Below are 5,978 nucleotides of genomic sequence, written 5' to 3' on the forward strand. Positions count from 1 at the left end.
AGCACACTAGCTCTGTTAGATAGCTACTGATAAGTTAGGTTGTGAGAAAGGCAATGACCATAAGCAGTGTGTTCAACATAAAATGATCGTGACTGATAAAAATCAGTACTGTACATTACTTAACACCTGAGAAAACTAATCTTGCAATAATACTAGCAGTAACCATTCCTAAATGCATTCTAATATACTTTTTTAAACTAATAATTTATAAATTCTAGAATAAATCTGAACAAATAGGAAATCGTTCTTTTAATATTTGACAAAATAAGTTTTCTTCTGGGCAATATGTTAGCCAAGTGTACCATTCAATCTAATGCACTATGTAAGTCATTATTACATGAAGTTTCATTTAACAGATATTTTGCCTGAAATGTAATCATTTGGCATAAAACTGCTATAAATTGAGTGGAAATAAAATACCTAAAAATAAAGAGTAAATAGTTCATTATTTGAGGATACTAATATAAATGTATAAATTAGATTTTTAAAAAACCTGGTTACCAGAGCTGAAGTTTTAATATCAAAAAGTTATCTATAGTAAATAATTAAACAAAGTTTAATTTAATTCAACATTATAAAGTTTTGATATTAAAAAGAATATTTTTCTCATATCTAATGTTACAAACATACAACACACACACAGGTGCATGCACACGCATTTACAGACTTTTTTTTTAAACCTAAGTCTATATCAAAGTGGAGAAGTGGAAGAAACTACATAGGTGCCATATTTCTCTGAAGAAGAACTGATCAGCCCTGTAATCTGTTTCAGGAAAATTACAAGTTTAACAGGTACACATTGCTATTCTGAAGCACAGCGTTTTTCAGTGATAGAGTTCAAGACAATTCACCCCAAAGCATGGCATGTTGGCATTTGAGAAAGTATCAGAAGCAAGTAACAAAACCTAGGAAAGTCAGTTTGACTTCCTGTCATTCTTCCCTAAAGTAAATCGTAAGACCCTCATTTGAGAGGTGCCCTCCCTATATTGGAAAGAAAGGGACATTTTTATTTCTGAAGACAGACACAGAAGAATCTGAACAAACGGGCCTTGCTAACTTTCCCCCATCCCAACCGTACTATTAGGTCATAGTTCATTTGTCCAAACATGCTTATTATCCGTGACTATCCAAGTATTTGTTAAGTCTAAGTATAAAAATATAGTTTACCCTTAAACAAGGAGGAGATTAGTGATGACATCAGACATGGTCAAAAATCCATTGATAACTTTTGACTCTCCAAAAACTTAATCACTACAGCCTGCTGTTGACCATAAGTTTTACAGATAACATAAACAATTTATTAATACATATATATTTTTGTATATTTTATGTATTATATACTATATTCCTTCAATAAAGTAAGCTAGAGAAAAGATAATGTTATTTTTTAAATTATAAGGAAGATAAAATATAGTTTTCATTTACTGGAAGTAGATCATCATAAAGATCTTCATTCTCATTTTCATGATGAGTAGGCTGAGGAGGAGGATGAGGAGATGGTGTTGCTGTCTTATGGGTAACAGAGGCAGAAGAAAATTCTCATAGTAGCAGAAGCATGCAGTTCAAACGTGTTGTTCAACCATCAACAGTACACAGTTTTCTTGTTTCTTTAGGCTTTCATTTCTGAAGCTTTTCATGCATTTAAAATTCATATTAAATTTGCATCTCTTTCTATTGTTAGTCTGTATTTTTGGTATAGATGCCCCAAACCTAGCAATGAGTGAAGAGAAAATTTTAACAGCAAACAAATTCTGCTTTGTTGAACTGCTCTTATGTTCCTAATTCAAGCGTCAATATAAAAGAAAACACTCAGTCTTTTTATCCTCATCTACCAGTGTGGGCTGCCTGAGTCTTCTCTAAAATACATAATAGAAAAGGGAAAGAGAGAGGGAAAACTGGTAGTTCAATGTAGAAAATGTCCTCACAGAGCTTAGCAAGAAGGAGAGGAAAATTAAAGAACAGAAACAGAATTAACAAATGTTTAGAATTGGGTCACATGTTTCTTTATATGTACGTCTACTTATAGGAACCTGTTAACCTTATTAAATTAATTTTTCAGAAACTGTTGTTTGCATTTAAGCCCATTCATCCTCTTTGGTTAAATAGCATTGATAATTGCTCTGTGTGAGACACTAAATTGGGACTATAGAGAATCAGGGAATCCTTTTACATTTATTTCATAGTTAATTTGACAGTATATCTGTCTCCCCAGCTTAATTACAAAGTGAAAGATGATATTTATTTACCATTTCTCTCCAGCATCTACAACATTGTCTGCCTCTTAGTAGATGTTCAAAGTATATTTGATGAATTAATAAATGAATAAAAACAGAGGAAGCTATTGCAGAATACTTTAGCCTAATCCTACTGAAGACCATAGTAAATGATAAATCAAATAGCCTGAATATTTTATATTGACTTACATCTAATGGTGTTGAAGATTACACAAATTAGACAGTAATAATTGGGATAGCCTAACATAGCAACTTTGAATTTATTGCCTTCTGTTACTTTACTATAGATAAACCAGTTTCCATTTCTAAATATGCTATCTTCCGTCTTCAATCCTAGTGAATGTTTTATTATCTTTAAACCTGTTGAATGTTTGTATATCTATTGTAGATGTCTTAAGAAATTTTTTAAATGTTCCTAATATAGAATAAATTGTAGATTTTGATATATATTTATTCATTTTAGACCTATACTTAGTCTAATTACACATAATCCTTCATCACTGTTCCTTTCTTATGTGAAATTTCCTAATCCTAAAATGTTTATGCACATGTGGATGATTTCCAATTAACTTTGGAATGCCAAATAATGATTTAAGGAATTCAATAAAAACATAAATAAAAAAGAATAAAATGTATATAGTTTTAGTAGTTTAACAATAACCTTTCACCTTAAAAATTATTTGTGTTATGACTACACGCTGATAAACCAATGTTTTAATAGAAAAATAAAAGCAAGAATAACTAACAGATTAACTTCCTAGATGTAGAGTCCCAGGTTTTGTGATCAAAGGAAGATTTGCTATGGTTTTACTTAATTAGCGTCTGCTGAGAGAGGCTGCGGTATATAATAGAATCTGCAAAACATGGGTGTTGCTCAGTGCCTCCCATTAGTTAATGGTGTGACCTTGGTCAAACAGTTCTGACCCTCAGTTTATTCATCAGTAAATGAGGAGGTTGAATCCATACATTCCAAACCTGGAGTTCCAGAGTTTTTTTGTGATAGTTCTGGGATTTACCACTCCACTAATGGTGTTCCTGAAAATTTTTGAAGGCATTATGAATAGTTTGCAAGGTTTAATAATAACCAAGACAAAGACTGACAACTGTAGTGAAGAGCAGATTTTGTCATTGTTTTAACGAAAATGTGTTTTAATTGGCCTTGTGGGAATTAAATATGTACATGTTGCATGTAATGTGTTTCGAGCTTAAGAGCTGAAAAACTAATTGATTATTTATTGTTGAAAATGTCTTAATGTATTGCATTGAACAGCTTGCATTTTTGAGTTTCTACTGGTTGATAATTTGATATAAAACTGTATTGGGAAGAAAGGAATGAATCATTACAAAATGTCAAAGCAAACATAGGGATCAGTGGATAAGAAATGAGGTAATCAATAAAGAATTCTTTTTGCTCTTCAAAGCTTTTAAGTAATCAATTGGTGAGAAACAGAGAATCTAATCAGTGGTGATGCATTATGATGGTTCAGTCTGTCCCCAGTGTCCCGCTTCCTCCCCATCATCCCTTCAGATGCCTTTTCTTGATTCACAAATGCCTAATTAGTATTTACCCAGTGGACCAGACTGTGTGTAAACTTTGATGACAATAAATTACACAAAGCTTTAGTTCTATAGCATCAGTTATACGTGTATGTATACATATACATATATATATATACACACATATCCATATATATATAAACACACACACGTATACATGTTTGAAAATTCTGCACTTTATACTCTACAAAAAATAAGTGGTAGTTTACCACTTATACCACATTCAGTTTTACTATATATCATACCAGTAGATACATTTTGAGTTCATTCTGTCAAATTTCATGCTATATACTATGGTATATGCTATACACTGATTTCTACTAATATATTTTGCCATTGCTACTTATTAACTTGGAAAGCTGTTCATATGCAATGTTGTAGCTTTACTCTGTGGCTCAACAATGCTAATGAGGCATGAAAGTGTCAATTGTTACTTAGCTACACTTGACTGGGATGGACGCATGCCTTATATTTATCTTCCTTCAGAGGTCCCGATCTCTTCAAATCTAAAACTAAGTTACTCTCTTTCAAGGAACATATTAAGATTATTTGTAGTAATCGGTTTATTTTCTTTTCCATATAAAGCTATATATAAATAAACAAACATAAAATGCTCATGAGAGAAGCATATAGCTCATAGCTGCTTTGACTTACCTACTCTCTTTGCCACCCTGCCCTTCTCAAGTTTCCAGTGGTAGTAAGGGAGAGATCTGATGGAGCAGGTGAGAGCAGAGAAGCTTATCATTTCCTCAGTTACCAGTGCTGCTTCTCCAAGCTCAGATCCCTGATGTCTAGATTTTGTACAAAGGATCTGCTGAATTTATATTTTGACAAATGCCAAATAAGCAGGTGGCAAAATCAAAATTTGACCCAACCTGAAACCAAATCCAAATTTCACAATTATAGAATTAATTTCTAGAAAACAAGAAAAAAGTAAAATATTTAAAAGTAATTATTTAGCTAAAAATCAAATGGTTAATTTTGTTTCACGTTTGGCTCTATGGTGCACTAATTTCCGAACACTCTCTATAGCTTCTTTATTCCTGCAGTTACTGTATTGTGAATTTACAATATCATATGGATGATCAAATATTATATCTGTTGGTTGCTATGTCAATCTTAGGCATTCAGAAATGTTCAAATTTTATTCATTATACAATGGTTAAGTAAGGTAAGCAGTGTATATTAATTACAACATAATTAATATGTTATAATTAATAGTTACTCAACTTTCTTTGGTTAATTACCACATGCAAGTATAAAAATTAAATATGAGTAAACTGGGAATCATTTAGCATATTATTTAAACAAATGAGGTTGAAATTTTGAAAGACATGTATTAAATGATTTTTTTCCTGTAACAAATGACTGAGATAAACATCTATCTCCATGTAAGTTCTATAACTTGAAGAGTGGAACGGATAAATTTCACTGAAGCAATTTACAGATTAATTTTTTAATAATTAAATAAAATAGCATGTGTATACCTGTGTAATAAACCTGCACATTCTACACATGTATCCCTGAACTTAAAGTATAACAATAATAATAATAAAGTCATTAAAGAGCTGGCCTCAAAATGGAAGGCAGATACAGAAAGAGAAAATAACGATGTAGTAATCACTGTGCAGAAAGGAGGCAGAGGGCATTGAGAGAACACACAGAAGAGATATCTGTGGTTTGAGTTATTTGCGATAGAAAGTTACCCCTTACATGAGCACTCATGGGTAAACACTGTCGTCTTTCCATACCTTCAAAGGCTAGTGTAGACTATGGGACAATATTTCAGAGATTAAAATATTTTTGAGTGCTTATTTAAAATTGTGTGTGTGTGTGTGTGTGTGTGTGTGTGTGTGTGTGTGTGTGTTTTCTACTTTTTTTGCATGGATATCATTTGTCTCTTCTTGCTAATCTCACTTTGCCAGGATTTTAGAAACACTACCTGCTCACTTCTGTAGTCCTGAATCTGATCTGTTATAGTTTGGAAAACAGAGCACCCACACTTAAAGCACACAAACAAACAGAAAAAAAAAGTGGACTCAAAATGAGAGTCTTCAAAAACTAAAAGGAAAAAGAAAATCTTTGTGAATATTTTCATAAAGTTAACATGATTGCTCTAATTTATATGTTTGTTTATATTTTCAAATACCTGCTGTTTCACAAAGTCACTTGGGAAAAAAATTCTCA

The sequence above is a fragment of the Cebus imitator genome, unplaced genomic scaffold, assembly GCF_001604975.1.
Source record: "Cebus imitator isolate Cc_AM_T3 unplaced genomic scaffold, Cebus_imitator-1.0 Scaffold26, whole genome shotgun sequence".
NCBI classification, from domain to species: Eukaryota; Metazoa; Chordata; class Mammalia; order Primates; family Cebidae; genus Cebus; species Cebus imitator.